The sequence below is a fragment of the Furipterus horrens genome, unplaced genomic scaffold (assembly GCF_987537825.1).
Source record: "Furipterus horrens unplaced genomic scaffold, mFurHor1.1.pri manual_scaffold_9, whole genome shotgun sequence".
Taxonomy (NCBI): domain Eukaryota; kingdom Metazoa; phylum Chordata; class Mammalia; order Chiroptera; family Furipteridae; genus Furipterus; species Furipterus horrens.
In genome coordinates, this window is record NW_028327179.1 from 75,489,121 (window position 1) to 75,513,383 (window position 24,263).

Genomic DNA, 24,263 nt, shown 5'->3' on the forward strand with positions numbered 1-24,263 from the left:
AGGAGTTGTATAACATTATATAGTTTACTTGTAACCTTCATGTCACAAGAAAAAAATCCAAAATTAACAATGTACATAGCAAATCTAGCTTCTGCTAGGATGCTATGAGTCTTTGGTAATCAAAACTCTGAGAATATAAATAATGAAGGGAACAAAAGAATGTCTTTTAAAAAGAACAGGTGGTGAAGGAGGAAAGTAAGTCGATGTAGAATCAAGTGTCAAAGGAACTCAGAACTAGGTTCACATCCTGGAAAACGGAGAGATAACATACTGCTGAGGAACGGAAGGATAAGGGCCACAGGTCTCAGGACAAAGAAACCATCCTATTGAAAGTCCACATTTGAGTACAACTGAAAGCAGATTGGAGCAAATACTACAGGAAAAGTTTGGCTTATCTGTGCAATCACAGATTTAGTATATTCTGACACATTGATATGGAAACACTGGATTTGATACAAGTTTTTAAGATCACAGAATAAAATCTCTTTCTTTCCTCTGAAATACAGCTTATTAGCCAGTAAAGGGGACTTATTCATTTACCAACGAATCTTAAAGCTATAAAATGCATGTAAAGACTTAATGTGATATCACAACTCATAACAGATCCCTTCAACAACATCTTTGACATATAAATAAGGTCCAGCTTCAATATCTTCAGTAACAAAGAGCTCACTTCTTTATGAATCATTTTTAGTTGCTACTTTTTTCTTATACTAATTCAAAACTCATTCCCTTCTAAGGACCTCCAAATGGTACCAAAGGGGAGGTCTTCCTGCTTCATTGTTATGCCTCTTACTGTTGAAATATTTCTGTATCAAGGTAAAAATCTGTTTCCATATTATTTTGACACACTGGCTCTGGATATGTACATACAGATTTTTAGATTATGGTACCAAAGATCTTCCAGTGTGTACGACCTACCTACCTATGATCCATGCCCCCCCCTTTTTTTAACACTTGTACTCCAATAATATTAACAAGTTGTTGATCTCTAAACATGCCTTGTTCTATCCTAACTCAGTATTTCCCCTCCCTGATTTAATCATTATTCTCCTTGTGACCAAATGCCGCACTCACCAAAATGCCAGGCAAACGTTGTCCTCCCTGAAGATAGCTCAGTAGAATCTTCCCTGTGAATCAGCCTCTCATTTTCTAAGTGACTCTAGCACCCAGTTTCTGTTTCCACTGCACCCAACACAAACTTACACTAACAATTGCCTTTATAAAGACTGTTTTGAAACTATGCTTAACTGTGCAGAACCTTTTTAATTTGATGCAGTCTCACTTGTTCATTCTTTCCTTTATATTCCTTGCCCTAGGAGATAGATCAGTGAAAATATTGCTGCTTGGGATATCTGAAATTTTACTGCTTATGTTTTCCTCTAGGACTTTTATAGTGTCATGATATATATTTAAGTCTTTTATCCATCTTCAGTTTATTCTGGTGTATGGCATAAGTTGGTGGCCTAGTTTCATTTTTTTGCATGTATTTGTCCAGATCTCCCAATGCTTTTTATTGAAGAGACTATTTTTACTCCATTTTATGCTCCTGAACCTTTTGTCAAAAATTAATGGACCAGAGAGACTTTGGTTTATTTCTGTGCTTTCTATTCTGTTTCATTGATCTGTCTGTCTGTTCTTATGCCAGTACCAGACTGTTTTGATTATATTTGCCTTGTAATATAGCTTGATATCAAGTATTGTGATCCCCCTACTTTGTTCTTCTTTCTAATAATTGCTGTCTATTAAGGGTCATTTATTGTTTCATATAAATTTTTGAAATATTTTTTCTAGATCAGTGAAATATGTCATTGGTATTTTAATAGGGATTGCATTGAATCTATAGATTGCTTAGGGTAGTATGGACTCAACATCACTAGCCATCAAGAGATGCAACTTAAAACCACAATGAGGTACCACCTCACACGGGTCAGAATGGCCACCATTAATGAGTCAACAAACAAGAAGTGTTATGTGGATGTGGAGTGAAGGGAACCATAGCGCACTGTTGGTGGGAATAAAGACTGGTACAGCCACTGTGGAAAATGGTATGGAATTTCCTCAAAAACCTAAAAATGGAACTGCCTTTTGAACCAGTGATCCCAGTGCTGGGATTATACCCTAAGAATCCCAAAACACTGGTTCAAAAGAACCTATGCACCCCAATGTTCATAGCAGTGTTATTTACAATAGCCAAGTGCTGGAAACAGCCTAAGTGCCCATCAGTGGATGAATGAATCAAAAAACTGTGGTACATTTACACAACGGAATACTGTGCAGCAGAAAGAAAGAAGGAATTTCTACCTTTGTGACAGCATGGATGCAACTGTAAAGTATTATACTAAGTGAAATATGCCAAGCAGAAAAAGACAAATACCATACAATCTCACCTATAAGTGAAAACTAATGAACAAAACAAACAGATGAGCAAAAGAGAACCAGAGGCATAGAAATAAGGAACAAACTGACAATGACTAGAGGGGAGGGGTGGGGGATAATGGAAGAAAGAAGGGGAAGATTCTTGTCAAAGAACAAGCATAAACGACCCATGAACATGAATAAAGGGTGGGATTGACTGTGGAACAAGGGTGTCTGGGCAGAACAGGGGGAAGCAATGGGGAAAAATGGGTGCAACTGTAACTGAGCAACAATAAAATTTTAATAAATGAAAAGAAAAAAAATTTTTTAAGGAAAGAAAAATATCCTTAACCAATCCAAGGTAACCTTCACTTTACTGGATATTATTTTCCAGTATTTTATTTTATACATTTTTATTAATTAGTGGTTAGGGTCATTATTTTGCAATATATTTGTTTTGTGCCTATTACATTTTTTGGAGAAGATGGGACCATGTCTTTTGATTTATGTAGACCCAACAGGAGTATAATAGGTGTTAAATGTTGAATGGTGAGATGGATTTTCAGAAGCAAGTAAACCTAACAACCAAAAGTTTTGCACAGCTGCATTCTAGACTCTCTTGTCTACCTGAGTCTCAAATGAAATAACTTAAAATCAATATATTTGGGAGGGAGAGGTGGAATATAGAGCTAGAGAAAGATTAATGTATGGATGGATGAGTGGATGGATAAATAGAAAGAGGATGTGTCTAAGAGAATAGGAAGAAGGCAGCATCTGAAAATAAAAAAGGTAAACTAAAATACATTACTATAAGTCTAACACGTTCACTGTATTTATTATCTGGGTAAATACCAAATCTACTTGTTTCAGCTATATAATAAAATAGTCTTTGGCTTAAAAAATGAGTAGTCCAATAATGTTACTTGCATTAACTAGTGACAAAAGAACCTGATAAATCATACCAAAAATCAAAGGACAAATTCTGGATAAAGGCCATCCCTATATTGTTTAGGTATGCTATAGAGAACAGCCTCACCTGGGAAGTGACTTTCTACTTAAAAGGCAGCATGGTATCTGCTGGAAGGCTGATATTCTGGGCTGGTAGCTCCACTCAATGGCCCACAAATTTAAATTTAAGATAAAGAGAGAATTTGAAATGCTCTTCTTCCCCATGCAGTACCCCCAGCCAAAACAATGTGACTCTGGACAGTTCTTTTTTTAAAGCTTTTGATGGAATGCTATTTTGTTGAATATACCTTTGGTACTTGTTTAGATTATAACTACTAAAAAAGCTCTAAAATATTTGTCTTTTTTAAAAACAACTTTTGAAAAGCTTCCTTATTAAAGTAATTTTGCATCTTAAAAACTTACAACCTGGCTCATTTTCATCTGGAAAATAATATCAAGGCATATTATTTAATGTAGGAAAAGATTCAATATCTATAGTTCATCTGTTCTATATAAGCAATGAATGTCTTCACATCTATGTGTCAAGTGTTGATAACTATGTCACCTGCTAATTATCACTCAGCCATGAAGGAAAAATGTGATGACTTTTAAACTTATAAACACAGGTCCTATCAATCAATGTTAATTTTATTATTTAATTTACACCTTTTAATCATAGTAAGCATTTAGAATAGAAAGCCAGAAATGTGTAATTGTTATTTAATTTTTAAAATACACATTCCCATATGAATTAATATTCATCATGATGTATTCATATAAAAACTCTAAAGAAGGTCTGACTGAAATATTTATGATGATATAGTGATCCTTCCCCTCCAAATGATCAAAAGAGAAAACAAATTCTTAGATGGATCAGTGACATGCCAAGACCATATAACAAATGCAAGGCTAAACTGAGAAAGGGACCCAGATTTTATCACCTCTAATTTGTTCTGTCTTCCTGCTACAATGTACTTTCTTTCAAGGTTTGTGCAAAACATAGCAAACCACCATAAGTTTGGTAAATTAGACAAATGAGAGAATTTATCATAATATCCGAGGTTATAGTTTCTCCTGAAAAAGCAGGATAAGAAAATGTTTAAATATATAAACTTGAAAACACTTTTAAGTGCCATATTACCATTAGAATTCTTGTCAGTATGACCTTTAAACCTTTCCACAAGCTTCAGTTTCCAGGAAGACCTAAAATGTTTCCAGATTGGCTAGTGAAAGCATTTTGTTTACAAAATTTGGATACTTCATACAAACCTTGAAGAATGCATTAACAATGGCATTTGGTGATTTAGCAAATGATAGCCCTACTGTATTACTGATATAAAAAGTCACATTTCAAAGTGATTTAACTTCAAGTGGCTGTGAGTGAGACAGATATGATAAATTTTAAAATGGCTAAGTAAGAGTGACAGATGTTATCAGAACATTTGATAGTTATATATAAAATATACACGAAACTATCAGAGTGCTAATGCACTTTTATTTGTGAAAATAAAAAAGAAACATCTTATAGGTGATGTTCAAATTAATATTAGCCAACTTGTAATTTTATCTATTTACTCTGCATAGGATTCATGGGTTGTAAATTTTCCATGAAACATCAAATCATATTGAACTTAAAATATTAAGTAACAGATTAGAAGACTCATTGTAATTATTTCAATTGTATAACTATAAACTATCTGACATTTTTACTGGAAATTTATTCTAACACTATATACTATAAAGTAAAATTTGGTCCTGTTTCCAATCTTATTTTAAATTTGTTTAACCCCCATTCTTATAACTTCAAAAATTGGTTTGGCAAGGAAAATCAGATTAGGTATAAACCAGTCATCTAAGTAAATATATCAGTTTTTATAAGAAGGTGGGCTAACAAGTCCAATGGGAAAAAAAGCAATTGAGTTCCTGTTGAGCAAATATTTATGAATTCTGTACTGCATTCTCTGGACTCTGCTGAGCACAAAATCTTCTGTATAAAGCCTTAGCAACTATGAAAATTACTTATAAAAGTGTCTTTGTTTGCATGGTGTTATGGACAAAATAGACACCTAACTTATGTAGGATAAAAAAGCATAATCTAATCTAAGAAGCAGCAACAAACAATAAGTCACAATAATGGGATGACAGAGAAACAACCCCCCATCAAAAAGAAAGAAAGAATCCACAGAAAGAGTGCTAAGTGGAACAGAGGAAAGCAAACTATCAGATATAGCATTCAAAACATGGATTATGGAGAAGATCAACGAGCTCAGCAAGCTCAAAGAGAACTACAAAGAACTCCAGGGAAACTACAAGGAACTCCAGGGAAACTACAAGGAACTTACTGAGAATTATACCAGCATGAAAAAGGACATAGGAACTATCAATAATAACCAGCAAGAAGTGAAGAATACAATTTCTGAACTGAAGAACACAGTAGAATCGATCAAAAGGAGGCTAAACGAAGCAGAGGATTGGATCAGTGAGTTACAGGACAACATAGAAAAAATTCCCAGGCAGTGCAACAAAATGAAAAAAGACTGAACAAGAATGGAGAGGTTTTAAGACAGCTGCAGGACAACATGAAACATAATAATATCCATATCATAGGAATTCCGGAAGGAGAAGAAGAAGAGCAAGGGATAGAAAACCTGTTTGAAAAACTAATGACAGAAAATTTTCCTAACTTAATGAGAGAAAAAGTCATGCAAGTCCAGGAAGAACAGAGTGTCCCAATGAAGATGACCCAAAAAAGGCCCACTTCAAGACACATCATAATTAAAATGACAACATTCAAAGACAAACAGAGAATCCTAAAAGCAGCAAGAGAGAAACAACTCATAACATACAAGGGAGCTCCAATAATGCTATCATCAGATTTCTCAGCAGAAACACTACAAGCCAGAGGGAATGGCAAAAAATATTCCAAGCAATGAAAAACAAAGGCCTACAACCAAGAATACTCTGCCCAGCAAGGCTCTCATTCAAAATGGAAGGTGAAGTAAGGAGTTTCCTAGACAAAAGAAGGCTAAAAGAATACATCTTCACCAAACCAGCATTGCAAGAGATGCTAAAGGGTCTGCTTTAAGAAGATGAATAAACAGAGAGAGACAGAGAGGAACACAAGTACAAAGAGGGAAATGACAATGAATAAGTACCAATCGGTAATAACATTAAATGTAAATGGATTAAATGCTCCAATCAAAAGACATAGGGTAGCTGAATGTAAGAGCCTGAATAGTCACAGCAATCTTGAGGAAGAACACAGTAGGATGAATCATAATATCTGATATAAAACTATACTACAAGGCCATGGTAATCAAAACAATCTGGTACTGGCATAAAAACAGACATATAGATCAATGGAACAGAATAGAGAGCCCAGAAATAAACCCAGGTTCATATGGTCAACTAATATTTGAAAAAGGGGGAAGGAACATAAAATGGAGTGAAAAGAGCCTCTTCAACAAATGGTGTTGCGAGAACTGGACAGGGACATGCAAAAAAATGAAACTAGACCACCAACTTACACCGTATACCAGAATAAACTCTCAATAGAGCAAAGACTTAAATGTAAGCCACGGCACCATAAAAGCCCTAGAGGAAAACATAGGCAGAAAAATTTCAGATATCCCGCGTAGCAACGTTTTCACTGAGATATCTACTAAAGCAAGGGAAATAAAGTAAAGAATAAATAAATGGGATTACATCAAACTAAAGAGTTTCTGCTCACAAAAGAAAACATCAGCAAGATGAAAAGGGAACCAACCATTTGGGAAAACGTATTTGCCAATGATACCTCAGACAAGGGATCGATCTCTAAGATATATAAAAAACTTATACAACTCAACACCAAGAAGACAGACAACCCAATTTAAAAGTGGGCAAAGGACCTGAACAAACACTTCTCCAAAGAGGACATACAGAAGGTCCGTAGACATATGAAAGGATGCTCAACATCACTAGCCATCAGAGAGATGCAAATAAAAACCACAATGAGATACCACCTCACACTAGTCAGAATGGCCATCATCAACAAATCACAAAAAACTTGTGCTGGCGAGGATGTGCAGAAAAGGGATCCCTGGTGCACTGCTGGTGGGAATGCAGACTGGTTCAGCCACTATGGAAAAGAGTTTGGAATTTCCTCAAAAAACTAAAAATGAAACTGCCTTTTGAACCAACAATTCCATTGCTAGGACTATATCCAAAGTATCCTGAAACAGCAATTCAAAAGAACCTATGCACCCCTTTGTTCATAGCAGCACTATTTACAATAGCCAAGTGCTGGAAACAACCTAAGTGCCCATCTGTAGATGAGTGGATCGAAAAACTGTGGTACATTTACACAATTGAGTACTACATAACAGAAAGAAAGAAGGAACTTCTACCATTTGCAACAACATGGATGGAACTAGAGAGAATTATGCTTAGCGAAATAAGCCAGGCAATGAAAGAAAAATACCTTATGCTATCACCTATTACAGAAGACTAATGAACAACACAAAGAAATGAGCAAAATAGAACCAGAGGTATGTAAACAAGGTGTAGACTAACAGTGACAAAGGGGGAGGGAGAGAAGAGGAAAAGAAGGGGAAGTTTCTAGTCAAAGAACATGTATAAATGACCCAGGAAAAGGATAACTGGGTGGGGACTGACTGTGGGAGAAAGGGTGGGCAGGGGGCGGGGAAACAATAGAAAAAGAAAAATGTGGGACAAAAGTAATAAACAAACAAAAAAAATTTTTAGTGGGGGAAAAAAGAAAATATAAATAATGGAAATGCAATTCTAGTGAATATTAGAAGGACAAGGATTTTCCTTCATACTGTATATTTTTCTCCCTACCTGATTCCTCCAGAAATTGGCACCCTGAAGTAAGTAATGACATAAGGTTCTTTGCATGAAACTAATGAGACCAGTTGTTAATCGAGGTTCTGTTGACCAAGACTTAGATTGGAATGTCATGCCTAAAGGTGACATGCTTGGGCTCTGGTTGTTACCAAAAAGCCCTGTGGAACTAAAGATGACCTTAGAAGGTAATAAAAGCCCACGAGAAAAAAGGCCTGGTATCTAGGTTGGATGTGTGGTCTATGGCAATCTTTCCAGGGAAGGAATGTAGGTTGCTTTCCTGAACGATGGCTAGAAGTTTGTGTGTGTTGTTGTCTATATCCTTCCTGAAGTCTTTCAAAATTGTTCTTACATATTTGGGTGCTCCTATGTTGGGTGCATATATTTTTATAAGGGTTATATCTTGTTGGTGGATTTTTCCCTTTAGTATTATGTAATGTCCTTCTTTGTCTCTTTTTATGGCCTTTTCTGTGAAATCTGTTGTCTGATATAAGTATTGCTACCCAGAATTTTTTTTCATGTCCATTTGCTTGATATACCTTCTTTCATCCCTTAACTTTCAGTCTTTGTAAATCTTTTGTTTTGAGGTGTGTTTCTTGTAGGCAGCATATATGTTGGTCATGTTTTCATATCCATTCCACTACCTTATGTCTTTTAATTGGAGTATTTAATCCATTTACATTTAAGGTTATTATTGACAAGAATTTATTCATTTTCATTTGTATCTGTGTTCCTCTCCTCTTTTTTTCTTCTTTTTCTTAAAGCATTCCCTGTAGCATCTCTTGCAATGCTGGTTTGGTGGAGATGTATTCTTTTAATCTTCCTTTGTGTGAGAAACTCCTTTCTTCACCTTCCATTTTGAATGAGAACCTTGCTGGGTAGAGTAGTCTTGGTTGCAGGCCTTTGTTTTTCAGTGTTTGAAATACTTTTTGCCATTCCCTTCTGGCTTGTAGTGTTTCTACTGAGAAGTCTTTGATAGCCTTATCGGAGCTCCCTTGTTTGTTATTTGCTGTTTTTCTCTTGTTTCTTTTAGGATTCTTGCTTTGTCTTTGAATGTTTCCATTTTAAGTATGATGTGACTTGGAGTGGGCCTTTTTGGGTTCATCTTCATTGGGACCCTCTCTGTTTCCTGGATTTGCACGACTTTTTCTCTCACCAGGTTGGGAAATTTTCTGCCATTACTTTTTCAATCAGGTTTTCTATCCCTTTTTTCTCCTCTTCTTGTATCCCTATGATGTAATGTTGTTTAGTCTCATGTTGTCCTGCAGTTCTCTTAAACTCTCTTCATTATTTTCCAATATTTTCATTTTGTTGTATTATCTTGGAGTTTTTTTCTACATTGTCCTCTAACTCACTGATCCAATCTTCTGCTTCATTTAGCCTGCTTTTGATTGATTCTACTGTGTTCTTTAATTCAGAGATTATATTCTTAATTTATTTCTGGTTCTAATTAATAGTTTCTATGTCTTTTTTATGCTGGTGTAGTTCTCTGTAAGTTCCTTGTAGCTTCACTCTAATTCTTTGTAGTTTCCTTGGAGTTGTTGGTAATTTTCCTAGTTTGTTGTAGTTTTCTTTGAGGTTGTCAAGGTCATTGAGCTTCTTTATAATCATTTTTTTGAATTCCATGTCTGATAGTTGGCTTATGTTCTATTCCATCTATCTCTCTTTCTGGGCATTCCTGTTTTCCTTTCATTAGGATGTTGTTTCTGTGTCTCCCCATGTTGAATTCTTCTTGTTTGTTTTTGTTTATTAGATTTGTCTGCTTTGATTTTCCATTTTTGTGATTTGAGATTCTTTATAGGAGACCTCGGGGATTCAGTGGCATAGTCTCTTTGATCTTCTAAGCCCAATGCTCTTGTGTTGTATTTTATGCCTTTTGTTTAAGCTCTATGGTTGTATTTCAGTTATTATTTGGTGGATCCTTTCCTCTGGCTAGTTAATTTAGAGTCACCATGTCTTGAGTTCTTTTGTGGAGATGCTGTTAAAACATAAGCACACAACCCAGGCAAGAAACCCGCACCCTCCAAATATCCCCCAACCACAATCCCACTATCGGCAGCAAAAGAGCCAGTATTAATATAAATGTAGAGAGATTAAGACTCCTATATTATAGGAGAAACAGATAGGAGTTGTTTTAAATGAAAGAAAGATGACTTTTGAGAGGGAAGGTGATAGAATAATAATAGTAACAAGTAGGGTCAAGGCTATGTGAGACAGCAAGTAATATTTACATTGTATTTTTAAAAAGGAAGGGAAGAATGCAGAATGAACTGAGAAAGTGGAAGTGTATAGTATTAGGTTTATATAGCAGTTATATGCTGTATGTTTAGTGTGAGAGGGAAGATAAACAAAACCGACAAACGAAGAGACAAACAATCAAAAATTAAAGCAGAAGGATATGAGGGATAGGAGGTAAGAAACAGATTAAAGAAAGAGTTAAAAATAATTTTTTAATGGAAATAAAGACAGAGAGAGAGAAAGAAAAGAAGAGGAAGGGAAGAAAAAATGAAAGGAAAGGCAAGGAAAAGAGGGGAAAAATTAAAATAAAAAGAGAGAAAGAAAGAGAGAGAAAGAAATGAAAGAGAGAGAGAAAGAAAAGAAGGGGAAGGGAGGAAAGAAAAATTAAAAAAAAAAGGAAGGGGAGGGAAAAGAGAGGGGGAAAAAAAGAAAGAAAGAGCTTTTACTCAGCTCAACTTTTAGGCACTGTCTCCTTTTTTCTGGATCCACCCTGGTCAAAATTCAATGGGTTTCAAATCTTTTCTGATTGGTTGGCTGGCTGTGGGGAGATCCAGCTGGATTCTGGGTTTGCTAGTCTCTTACTCGTGGGCCTGCCGCCGCTCTGCTGTGAGCTGCGTTTAGTTGTCTGCTCCTGCAGCACCCTCAGCCCTCCTCAGGCTTGTCTAGCAATGTTTTTCTGCTGTTGAGCCAGCATGCGCATGCCAGTAATCTCTGCTCTGCTTCCAGTCATGTCTCTGTTCCTGAGTTACAGCATCTGCTCACGTACCTGCCTATACACCTGAGTGCTCCACCTGCCGGCCTGGGGTTCCCACCAAGTCTGCAGATCCACCACAGCTTTCCCGTATGGGCCCTCTCCTTGCCTCAAAACTGCCCCTTTGTTTGGTAGGGCCCTGGCACGGTTGCTCAAAGCGCTGGGGTATGCTTCACCTGCTGCCCTAGAGGCCCCCTTGGAGTCTGCAGTTCCACTGCAGCTTTCCTATGTGGGCCCCTCTCCTTTCCTCAAAACCGCCCCTTTGTTTAGTAGGGCTGTGGTACCAGTGCTGCATGTGCCCAGAGCACAGAGCTTTCAGTCCTGAGTTGCAGCCAAGGAGGTCCCCACCTAGACCCAGTTCATACAGTTTCTCCCAGTCCAGGTTGTTCACTGTCCTCCCATGCTTCTGGCCTTTTCAGCCAAACTCTCTCACTGACTCCCTGAGAGACTTCGCTGGTTGGTGCACACTTGGCAGAGGGAAGCCTCCAAGCAGCTCCTGGCTAACAGGCTGGTCAGCAGCTACCGCCCTTGGGTGCAGTATGACAGATGTGCCAGTCCTGGAGGCCCAGCGACTCAGCCTTGAGTGAGTGGCTGAACTTTCTACCCTCCTTCACGTTGCTCCTACACTCCCTTCCCTGTTCATGCAGTCTGAAATCCGAACTCATTCACTCACTCCTCTCCGTGTTTGCACCCGAAGTCCTTCCTTGATGGTAACGAGCAGATAACAATGATACCTACTTCACCACCATCTTTGAAACTCTTAAATAAGTCCCTTTAACATTTCATATAATAATGGCTTGGTAATGATGAACTCTTTTATCTTTACCTTGTCTAGGAAGCACTTCATCTGTCCTTCCATTCTAAATGATAGCTTTGTTGGATAAAGTAGTCTTGGTGTAGGTCCTTGCTTTTCATCACCTTGAATACTTCTTGCCAGCCCCTTTTTTTCTGCAAAGTTTCTTTTGACAAACCATCTGATAGTCTTATAGGCACCCCTTTATAGGTTAATCTCTGCTTTTCTCTTGATGCTTCTAGAATTCTCTCTTTATCTTTCACCTTTGGCATTTTAATGATGATGTGTCTTGGTGTGATTTTCTTTGGGTCTAGTTTGTTTGGGATTCTCTGTGCTTCCTGGACTTGTATGTCTATTTCCTTCACAAAATTTAGGAAGTTTTCCTTCATTCTTTTTTCACATAACCTTTCAATTTCTTGCTCTTCCTCTTCTCTTTCTGGCACCCCTATGATTTAGATGTTGGCATGTTTAAAGTTGTCCCAGAGGTTCCTATGCTTCTCCACATTTTATTAAATTCTTTTTTTCTTATTCTGTACTGATTGACTGTTTTTTCTTCCTTATGTTCCAAATCATTGATTTGAATCCTGGTTTCCTTCCCTTCACCATTGGTTTTGTGTGAATTTTTCTTCATTTTATTTAGCATAGCCTCCATTTCTTCCCTTATGCATTTGCCGTACTCAAGCAATCTGTCAAGCCTTTGAGCATCTTTATCACCAGTGTTTTGAACTATTTATCTGTTAGGTTGGCTATCTCCTCGTTGTTTAGTTCTCCCACGGGAACCTTGATCTTTTCCTGCTATTGGGCCATACTGCTCTCTCTCTCCTTATCTTGACAGGCTCCTGTGTTTGTTTGCCTCTGTGTTTTCAGTAGCACTATCTCACTTGTTATGTTGTAAGGAGCGGAGCCTTAGTTATTCATCACTACGGGGTGACCTGTTTCACCACGTTGTGGCACTGTATGTGGGGGAGTGGTCTGAGAGAGTACAATGCCGCTCACTCAGCACTCACCCCCTTTCCAGGCACTTCCCCCATTTCTGTATGGGACTGGTTCCTCTCTAGCTTTTGCTCTGGCCATGGTTCTCAGAGTGGGTGGGTCTGAGTACATTCTCGGATCTTGAGGGCCCTTTAGTCAAGTGGACTCTGTTGAAAGACTGGCATTTTCTTCCTCTGCCCCAACCCCACTGGTTTGCACAGTTAGAAGCAATGAGGCTTTATTTTTCCCAGCACTGGGACTATGGGCTGCAGTCTGGTCTGGGGCTGGGAATGCTCCCCAGGTATCCCTCTCAACTTTTTAAAATGTCTGACTGCGTTTTCCACTGACCTGCTGCTGCCACTGCTGCTGCCACCACACCACATCCTCACTTCCCTAGCTCCTCTCCTCCTACCTGTCTGGATGAGTATTTCTTTTTTATATATTTGTTTGTTGGACTTCCATGTAGTTTGGTTTTCTGCAAATTCTGGTTGTTTCTAGTTTTGAGGTAGTTGTATTTCTTCTTAGTTGTGGAGAGAGATGCAACGTGTCTCTCCAGGCCTCCATTTTGGCTGGAAGTCCTAAAATATTTATTTTGATATGATTCAATAGTATGCATGTATTAAATAATAAGAATCTATGAATAGACTATTAGAAAATAAAGAAGGTTAATATTTTAAAGTACATTTTCAGAATAAAATAGTATAACTCCTGCATTTTGAATGAAGAATTTATAAAATATAATATATATTTTGATGTCTACAATCTTGAAAGTCTAGTCCTAAGACACAGACACCAATAACCCATGCCTTCAGTCTCAGTTTTGTATATGCTCCCTAATTGACCTGGACCAACTAATCTAGTATCTTGGGTCTCAATTTAGACCACCATAAATTGCAGATACTAATATTTGGCTTACTTATATTATTTTGAGAACATGTCTTGTAAGTCATTCTACATTTAAAAATAGATAATCAAATAAGTTTCAGAATTAGTCTATATGCATTTGATAAAAGACATATTCAGTTATTGAATAAGACATATCACATATTTTTTTAAAACCAATACAGATTTAAAAACAGGTCAGAATTTTCTCTAATCTTGTTTTACCTTATTTACTTAATTAATTAAGTTACTTGATGACGTTGGAGCTTATATTCTTATTGTTTCCTCCTCATCAGTGGGAAGACATACTCTTAATTATGAAATTAATCTAATACAATATACTGAAGAGAAATTGCAAAATTTTAGTCAATAAATCTAAGCTTGGCATTTTCCTATATTTAGTCTTTCCATAAAAGCATAATTTAACAAGAATATTTCAATAATATCACTACCTGTAAGATAGAAAAATAGATGGATTCCTGATATTTTACTTTAAAATAAACTTAATAAAAAAATTTAAAAAGCACCATAATTGAAGCCACATAATAATATACAAGGTTTGTCTGGGAAAAGTCCAGCCATTGGTAATATAATGAATGGTTTGTGTGACATCCATGTAACCTGGCAGTCAAGAAGAGTGGACTGGAATGCACATGTGTGAACAATAACAGCTTCACTGTACTAGTCAATGGGGGAGGTATATGCCACTGAGTGAACATGTATACTGTGTGGCCATCGCATTCAGATGACTGAGTGAATAGAACAACTAATCTCCATCAAATTTTGCGCTAAGCTTGAACATTCCTCCATGGAAACTATTTGGGTGATTCAGAAGGCCACAGCTATGGGCAACTGGTATTTGACAACTTCATCATGACAATGTGCCTGCTCATGCATCACATCTCATGTAGAAGTTTTTTGGCAAAACATAAAATCACCCAGTTTACTCCCAGATTGAGTGTCCTGAGACTTCTGGCTTGTCCCAAAACCAAAATCACCCCACCTTTAAAAGGGAAGAGATTTCAGACCACAGGTGAGATTCAGAAAAATATGGCAATCTTGTTCATGGAAATTGGGAGAACTATGTGAGGTCCCAAGGTGACTACTTTGAAGGGGACTGAGGAATCATTGTCATTTGTACAATGTTTCCTATATCTTGTATCTTTTTCAATAAAAGTCTCTATTTTTCATATTACATTGATGGATTCTGTCTAGACAGACCTCATGTATATGGCAATACCAGTGAATATGGTAACCTATAGGTTTATTATTCATTCTCACATATATTTTAAGTTTTAAACTAAATGCAATATTAAATAGTATCAAGTCAGAATACTTAGGACAACTTCTCTACCAAAATGTACAAACTTTTAATTGCTGCTGTACTGAAAGGAAAATACACAATTAATTCAAGGGATAAAAATAATGAAAGAGAGAAAATATCCTAATGAGATTGATGTCTATGTTCTGGATTACAAATTTCTCTTTTTCTGCAATAATAGTGCAAGATGTTACTTTAGCTTGTCTTTTAACTTACTGTTATGATTTACATATGTTCATTGATAATGTTAAAATGCCTTAAAGTTTCATAAATCAAATTATAAACCTATCATGATCAATTTAATTAAATTAGTTTGTATTTCATATGCTTAATGATAATGAATTCCCCTTTTCTTCTCGTTGACACTTAAAGCAAACATCTGTATTATATATGCTGTCAGTAATCTGCTCTAAGAAACTTCTGGCCAATAAACTAATTTGCATAAAATATATTAATAAATGAAATGCATTTCTATGGAAAATGTTCTAGTGCTTTACATCTTGTCAGAAAACACCTACACATACACTGCATATTAATGCCCATTATTTAACATCCTTAGGAAGGTGTATAACAGCAAGCACAAAGTACATTGTGTTTTGTTAGTTTACACTGCCCTCTTTAGGCAGAATTAAAATATTCAAAGAATATTTTAAAAGTTAAAATCTAGTTGGGTTTTTTTTTTCTTTGAGTGTCACATTAACTGGTATTTTATTTGCTTAAAACCTAAACATTGTCAGTTTGAGAATAAATCCACTGTGATGTATAGAGCTTGCCATTTAAATTTTAGGTTTTTTTTTTTTTTTTACCCTTGGTAAAGTTTTATCCAAGAAACAGGATACACATAGATTTTAAAACATGAACCATTAGAGAATAAAATAGGAAATTAAGCATGATTTAAATCTTGGAGGCTCTTGTCTTTTGTTTTAATTCCTTAAAGACTGCAGCAGAATAAAAGTATCACTGACTCTGAATGTCTTTGAGGTAACAAGTGATGAAATGAAAAATCAAATAAACAAAAAAAACCCACACCCTCAAACTAGGTCAGGTAACCTACTCCTTGCCCTGCCCCTAAGGTAAAAAATAAACTTGTATTCGATGACAATTGAAAATCTAGTTTGTTTGTTTTTTTTAATCTTACCATTCATTCTAAAAACTTAGCAATAGAACTTTTTAAAGCTGCATAAACTAATGTGGGTATGCAAATTGTATAATCCTTTTCTTGGGGCAAACAGAGAGAGAAACTTATATCATATTACTCTCAGAATGTATAATTCAGTTTACGAGTCAATAGAATTGCTTTACAACTTTTTTTAGAGCATGAATAAATATGAAAATTAAAATCATCTAAAAATAGTACACTTCAATCTATCATTTAAAAAGCAATGTATTAAATATATATTATGTGCACATAATTGCCCCTACATATAATAGACATCTTGTAGCATATGCTAAATTGACAATAAATAAAAAGCACTTTGTCTCTGGCAGAAAATTAAAAACTGAAACAAACAAAACAGAAACAGACTCATAAATTCAGAAAGCAAATTGATGGCTTTCAGAGGGGTGTAGACTGGAGAGATGGGTGAGAAAGATGAAGGGAGTACAAGGGACAGCCCTCCATTTATAAAATAAATAAGATACAGGATGCAGTGTACTTACAAGAAATAAAGTCAGTAATATTGTAATAACTTTGCATGGTGAGAGATGGTTAATAGACTTGTGGTGGTGATCACACTGTAAGGTATATTAATGTCAAATCACTATGTAATGCACATGAAACTAACATAATATGGTATGCCAACAATACTTCAATAAAGAATAAAAGCATATTGCATATTTATTAGAAATAATGGGTAAAATAATACTTTAAAAGCTGTAAATTAATTTTGATGTTTTGATTTTAAAATTCATATGCCATTTTACCAAATTCCTATCTTTCCATGATTTTCCTGTTTTTTGGGGGGGCAGGGGGAGAAGACCAGCACACCTCAGCCTATCTCTTTGATCCATAACTAACCTGCCTCTGAAATGCTGAACACTTCTGAGTGCCTGCTAGTGACAGTTGGTGTTGAGGACTGCGGGGATCCAAGAGTTATTTATGAGTCACCTGCTTCCAGGGCCCCATCAACATCTCTTTCATTAACATCTGGAAAACTGAAATCTGTGGAAGTCTCATTATCATTAAGGCTATCTGAGGTACTTTGCCCTAATCCACTCTCTTCATCACTTGTAAGAACTGCCCATGCTTTAGATTCTGGGGTGAAAGCAAGCAGGACATCACCAGTCTGAATGTCATTGTCCTGGTTTCCATCATTGTGCTTTTGGGGGAGCACACTGGTTAATGGTGATTTATTAGGACTTTTCTCCATATCAGTCTGACTTTCTGAGGTCACACCTGTGACTTTATATTCTTCTTCAGATTTCTCAGATAGTGAATATGAGATTGGGTTATTCTCATCCACAGACTGTTTTCCCAGGGTTCTCTATAGGAGGAGCATGATATACACTTATTTATGGATAAGCCATCTATATCTCTGTCACCTTCATCAGTATAATCATCAGTATCACCATCATCACCACCACCCATTAACTCAACATCAGATCTGACAACATGAGTCAGCTCAGAAGTTGTTTGGTTGTGGTAACAGAGCCATCTTTGTTGGAAGGAATAGCTGTATTGGAATCATACACATTTCCTGAAAGAACAGAGTGATCAGCAGTTACAAGTGTATCAGAAACAACTGTTGAAATACCAGCCAGTACCCCCTCAGTAATGAAATGCTTGGTGGAAGTAAAAACTTCATCAGAGCACACAAACTCATTTATAGGTGTATTTGGAGGTCCATCTGTAAACAGGAGTAGAAAATGCCTGCCTTCCTTTCAGAGGAAAGGCATGGTTAACCTCCAAACCGGCAGTTTGGAAAAATGTACCATTGCTGCACAATGAAGTCACCACTTGCTGTAAACTATTTTTAAATTTTTTATTTAAGTTTATTGGGGTCAGATTGGTTAATAAGGTTACATAGGTTTCAAATATATATCCCCATAATACACATTCTGTATATTGCACTGTGTGTTCACCACACAACATATATATAACTTATATACAACTACTCAGTCACAAAAAAAGATGAAATACTGCCATTTGTACTAATATGAATGGACCTTTAGAACACTGTGCTAAGGAAAATCAGTCAGAAAAAGCTAAGAAGCATATAATTTCATTCATATGTCAGATAGAAAATTGAAACTCATAGACACAGACAAGAGTATTGTAGAAACTTTTGCTTTTCAGCAAGACTGGTTACAAATATTTCTTATTTGCATAAGATATAGTTAAACCTTGAAGTAATGTAGCAGGCATATTAGAAGCAGGTGATACATTAAAAACTGGTATAAGACTTTCAGCCAAATGGAGGCCTAGACAGACACGCTATGTCTCCCTCCACACCTTAGAAGGAATACAACTACCTCAAAACTAAAGACAACCAGAAGTTCCAGAAAATTATACTGCATGGAAGTCCAAAAGGAAAATGACTTAAAGAAGAAATACGCATCCAGACATGGAGGAAGGGTGGAGCTACGGTAGAGAAGATGTAGTCCAGTGTTAATGACATCAGTAGTGGTTGCAGTGGTAGCAGTGGCGGCAGTGGCAGGCCAGGGGGAAGCACAGTCACACATTTTAAAAAGTCAGGAGGGACACCTGGGGAACACTCCCAGCACCAGACCAGACTGCACAGCTCATGGTCCTAGCGCCGGGGGAAATAAAGCCTCCTTGCTTCCGACTGTGTAAATCAGAGGCAGTTGGGGTGGAGGAAGAAACTGCCGGTCTCTCAGCAGAGTCCACTTGTTTAAAGCGCCCCCAAAGTCCTAGAATATCCACAGACCCACCCACTCTGGGAACCACAGCCAGAGCAACAGCTAGAAGGGTACCAGTCCCATACAGAAGTGGGAGAAGTGCCTAGAAAAGGAACAAGTGCTCAGAAAGTGGCATTGTTCCCTCTCAGACCACTCCCCTGCATACAGTACCACAATCTGGTAAAATTGGTTACCCTGTACTGATGAATACTTAAGGCTCCACCCCTTACAATGTAACAGGTGTGAGAGGTTTACCTAAGACACAGAGGGAAGTAAACACAGGAACCTGTTAAGATGAGGAGAGAGAGAAGTATGGCCTAAAAGGAGGAACAGATCAAGGTTCCATTGGGAGAACTAAGTGATGAGGAGATAGTCAACCTCACAGACAAGAAGATAGCCAACCTAACAGACAAAGAGTTCAAAACACTGGTGCTAAAGATGCTCACAGGCTTGAATGATATGCTTAAGTATGGCAAATGCATAAGGGAAGAAGTGAAGACTATGCTAAATGAAACGAAGAAAAATCCACACAAAACCAATGGTGAAGGGAAGGAAACTGGGATTCAAATAAATGATTTGGAACATAAGGAAGAGAAAAACAGTCAACCAGTACAGAATGAGGAAATGAGAATTTAAAAAAATGAGGAGAGGCATAGGAACCTCTGAGACAATTTTAAAGATGCCAACCTCCAAATAATATGGGTGTCAGAAGGAAAAGAGGAAGAACAAGAAATTGAAAGTTTATGTGAGAGAATAATGAAGGAAAAAACTCCCCAAATTTGGTGAATAAAATAGACATACAAACCCAGGAAGGACAGAGAGTCCCAAACAAGCTAGACCCAAAGAAGACCACACCAAGACACGTCATAACTAAAATGCCAAAGGTGAAAGATAAAGAGAATCCTAAAAGCAGCAAGAGAAAAGAGAGTTACATACAAAGAGGTGCCTATAAGACTATCAGATGGTTTCTCAAAAGAATCTTTGCAGACAAGAAGAGACTGGCAAGAAGTATTCAATGTGATGAAAAGCAAGGGCCTACAACCAAGATTACTCTATCCAGCAAAGCTATCATTTAAAATAGAAGGACAGATAAAATGCTTCCCAGACAAGGTAAAGCTAAAGAAGTTCATCATCAGCAAACCATTATTATATAAAATGTACAAGGGACTTACTTAAGAAAAAGAAAATCAAAATTATGAATGTTAAAGTGACAACAAACTCACAACTATCAACAACTGAATCAAAATAATAAAAACAAAGTCCAACTAAACAAGCCAGAATAGGAACAGAATTAAAGGTATAGAGATAATTTGAGGGTTATCAGCTGGGAGGAGGAAGGGGGAGAAATGGGACAATGGTGCAGGGATTAAGAAGCATAACTGGTTGGTACAAAATAGACAGGGGGAAATTAAGAATAATATAGGAAAAGGTGAAGCCGAAGAACTTAATATGCACAACCCATGAACATGAACTAAGGGGGAAGGGATTGCTGAAGGGAAAGGGGTACTGGGTAGAGGGGAGCAAAGGGAAATAAAATTGGGACTACTCTAACAACATAATCAATAAAATATACTTAAAAAAACTGGCACAGATGTAGAGTGCAGCATGTTTTCACTTGAAACAGAATCTGCTACCATAGGACTTCCGGCCAAGATGGAGGCTTAGACGGATGCGCTAGGTCTCCCTCTACAACTAGAGAGGAATACAACTACTTCAAAACAAAGGATAACTAGAAATTCCAGAAAATAAAACTACACGGAAGCCCAACATATGAAGTTATAAACCAGCGGCGCTCTTTGGGCAGGTAGGACGAGAGAAAGGGGGCGGAGCTGTTTGCGGTCGCACCTGGGACAGCGGCGGGGAGAACAACCCCGGCTGCAGTCAAACCCCCGGCAGCTCACGAACCCAACGCTGGGGAAAGCAGCCACCACATCACCTTGAACAGTGAGGCCCATGGGGGCAGGAGGACGGATCCCGGTCTCCTAGCGGAATAACTGTGTGAATCCATCTTGGACCCCCGCCCCCAAAGAAAGCGCCACAGGGCTGCGAAATAGGTCGCGGACAGGCGCCGGTCGCTGGGTTGTGACGAGTACACAGGCACTGCCCCCTACAGCCAGCCCAAGAAAACAAAACGCATCTGTCAAAATGAGGCAGACAACTATAGAAATCCCGGTGGCACAGCTCACCAGGCAACAGATGGAGAACCTGACAGATGAACAGATAAGAAACCTGTCAGATGATCAGTTCTGGGCCATTGTTATCAGGTGGCTTACAGAATTCACAAAAGATTTGGAAAAAGATGAGAAAGAAGCGAAAAACACTCATAACGAAAGGAACAAAACCACATATGAGACAGATGGTGAGGAAATAAAATCCAGAGTTCATTTCAACAAACCGGAATATGGAGAAGGAACAAGCAGTCAAACAATGCAGCGAGAGGAAATGGGAAGCAACGATGATAGGACCAGAAACCTCTGGGACAGCTATAAAAGGCCCAACATAAGAATCATTGGTTTGCCAGAGAGCGAGGAAGATGAACTAGAACTTGAAAAATTGAGTGAAAATATAATAAAGGAGAACTTCCCAGACTTGGGGAAGGAAGTGGACTTACAGGTCCAGGAAGCACAGAGAGTTCCAAAAAAACTGGACCCAGGGAGAACCACTCCAAGACACATTATAATCAAAATGTCAAAAATTAAAGATAAAGAGAGAATCTTAAAAGCAGTAAGAGAGAAGAAAAGAATCATGTACAAAGGGGTCCCAATTAGACTATCAGCTGACGTCTCAAGGGAGACCCTGCAGGCAAGAAGGGACTGGCAAGAAATATTCAAAGTAATGAAAATCCAAAACCTACAACCACGAATACTCTATCCAGCGAAATTGTCATTCAGAATAGAAGGACAGAGAAAGTGTTTCCAGGACAAAATAAAACTGAAAGAGTTCATTAGATCCAAACCACTGTTATATGAGATGTTAAAGGGACTGGTTTAGAAAAAGGAGGATCAAGACAATGAAATCTAAAATGAAAACTGCATCACAAGAAACAACAGAAGCTAGGGAATTGAAACAAAGGCAAACTAAACAGGCAACGAGACTGGAAAAAGAACTATAGATACGGGGAACATATTGGGGGGAGGTCAACAGGGAGGGGGAATGGGGAGAGGGAGGGAGATGATATAGGAATTAAGGATCATGGTAGGAGGGAATGGAATAGACAGAGAGAGGTTGAGAAGAACTGTATGCACAACTAATAGACATGATCTAAAAGGGGGGGACAACTGGAGGGAGGGGGGCCACCGGGTGGAGGGGAGCAGAGGGAAGGGAAATTGGCACAAATCTAATATTATAATCAATAAAACACATTAAAAAAAAAAAAAGAATCTGCTACCATAGGATGCAATACTGTAGGACTGATTTGATCAACCTTGGGGGTTCCAACCAATATTGAATCATTAGACACAGCCAGAAGAGCAGTTTTAAGCAGTGTGTCAACATCAGAGGTCTGAAAGGAAGGTTGCAGCAATAATAGTTCAGTGTTAAAAGAAGCTGAGTTCTTGTAAGATAAGAGTTGAGTTGGAAACAATATTTCACTAGAAGCACCGTCAGAGGATGCTGGCTCTGAGTTTGCATTAAGCACAGGTGGAAGAGAAATATCACCAGATGATCAAGTTAGAGCATGTGTAGGTTGAACTGAAAAGTTATTTTTTAGAACTTCATTAATCTCATGATCAAAAACCTTAGTGGCAATATAAGCAAGAGAGCTTGGAGAAATATCCTTTGCCTTAGAAATGGAAATGGGATTCTTGTAAAGATGGATTCAACCCATTTACATTATTGTACAGATCAGGCACGGCTGTGCTTTCAGAATGGTAACCCATCTCACTGAAAGAAGAAATGTGCAGTTCAGTCTGATTTCCATCTGTTATGTCACTTTGGGAAAGCGGCCTATTATCATCACCCAGCACAGATGTGGGACTTGTAAATTCAGCTACAGAAACAGGTGAAGAAATATTAAGGGCTGTCAGACCACCTCTGTCAGGTAAAAAAAAGTCACTATCGGAGGAGGTTTCAGACCACTCCCCATCACCCGAGGGCCCAAGGTCTGGCTGCAGCAATGAGGTGGTTGAGGTTATTAAGGAAGACCGAGGCATCGGTGTGTGGCCAGTGCTGCTAAATAAGGAACCCTGATGAGATACATGGATAGAATCATGCACACATATTGCAGAACTGTAAGAAACAGTGAAAAAGTGTTGGGAGCCCGCATTACTAGATAATGCATAAGAAGGTGCAGACCCTGAAGAATGAGCATGCACCATGACATCACTGCCGGATGGCTCAACTTGAGAAAACATAAGCGCTTTATGAAAGACACCAGCTTCACTACCACCAAATTCCAATGTCTCTGAAGCAGCATGAGTCGTGGTCTCATGTGACACCACATCAGGATATTGAGCAAGGCTGGTCTTGCTGTAAATCATCCCCAGTCTCTGGCAGAGAAGCATGCAGGGATACCTTATCACTCTCCACAGCAGAAGTAACTTGTGGAAGGATTTGAGAAACTGTATACAGATGGTCAAAAATTTGCTACTGAAGGATGCAGAGGAAAATGGAAGAAGAGTTGTGCCATCATAGGAAGACAGGATGGATTCAAATGGCACATCGACACTGGGAAGTACAGGCATAGCATGCAAGGCTGAATCACTACTTGAAGTGGCAGTGGAAGTGTTGAGGATCTGACTGTCAAGTAACAAAGGGGTGACTAGAGGAAAGACTTCACTACTGGAGGAAGCTTGAAGAGGTGGCTCACTGCTGTGTACTGGCTGATTCATCTGTGAGTGTATCATATCCACAGTGAGGACCGAACAACGCTGTCCAGAGGATGGAGTAAAAGCATGAGGTGTTACTTCAGTTGGGAGGAAGTATAAGGTGGCCTTTCCATATCTGTGACTGAGTGACCATGTGACACCTGTGGGCCCTGGAGAAGAGGACTCAGTTGTCTTCTCAGGTCCATCACTGTGTATCTTGGTGAGACTAGTCTGGAGAAAGTCCTTTTGACCTGATCCAATATTGGGCTGTGCCCTCATATATGTAAAATTAACTTTCTCTTGCTGGGGATTGGTTAGTCTTTGCCTAGTTGTATTGTGTCCCTATGTGACTGTAGTTTGTTGTGGTGAAAATCTGGGGTTCATTATGTAGGGACTTCAGCCACTCCTTTTAAGGATTTCCAGTCATCCCCTAAGAGCCCCATTGCCTAAGGCCTGTAAAAATTTGCCAGTGTCAGCTGCTAGCATTAAAGT

At 38.0% G+C, this 24,263-nt stretch overlaps 1 pseudogene; it reads right to left on the minus strand.

Annotated features, from left to right (window-relative positions):
* LOC150001960 (receptor-type tyrosine-protein phosphatase zeta-like) overlaps nucleotides 1-24,050 on the minus strand; it is a 62,135-nt pseudogene extending 38,085 nt beyond the window's left edge.
* Nucleotides 24,051-24,263: the final 213 nt, after the last annotated feature.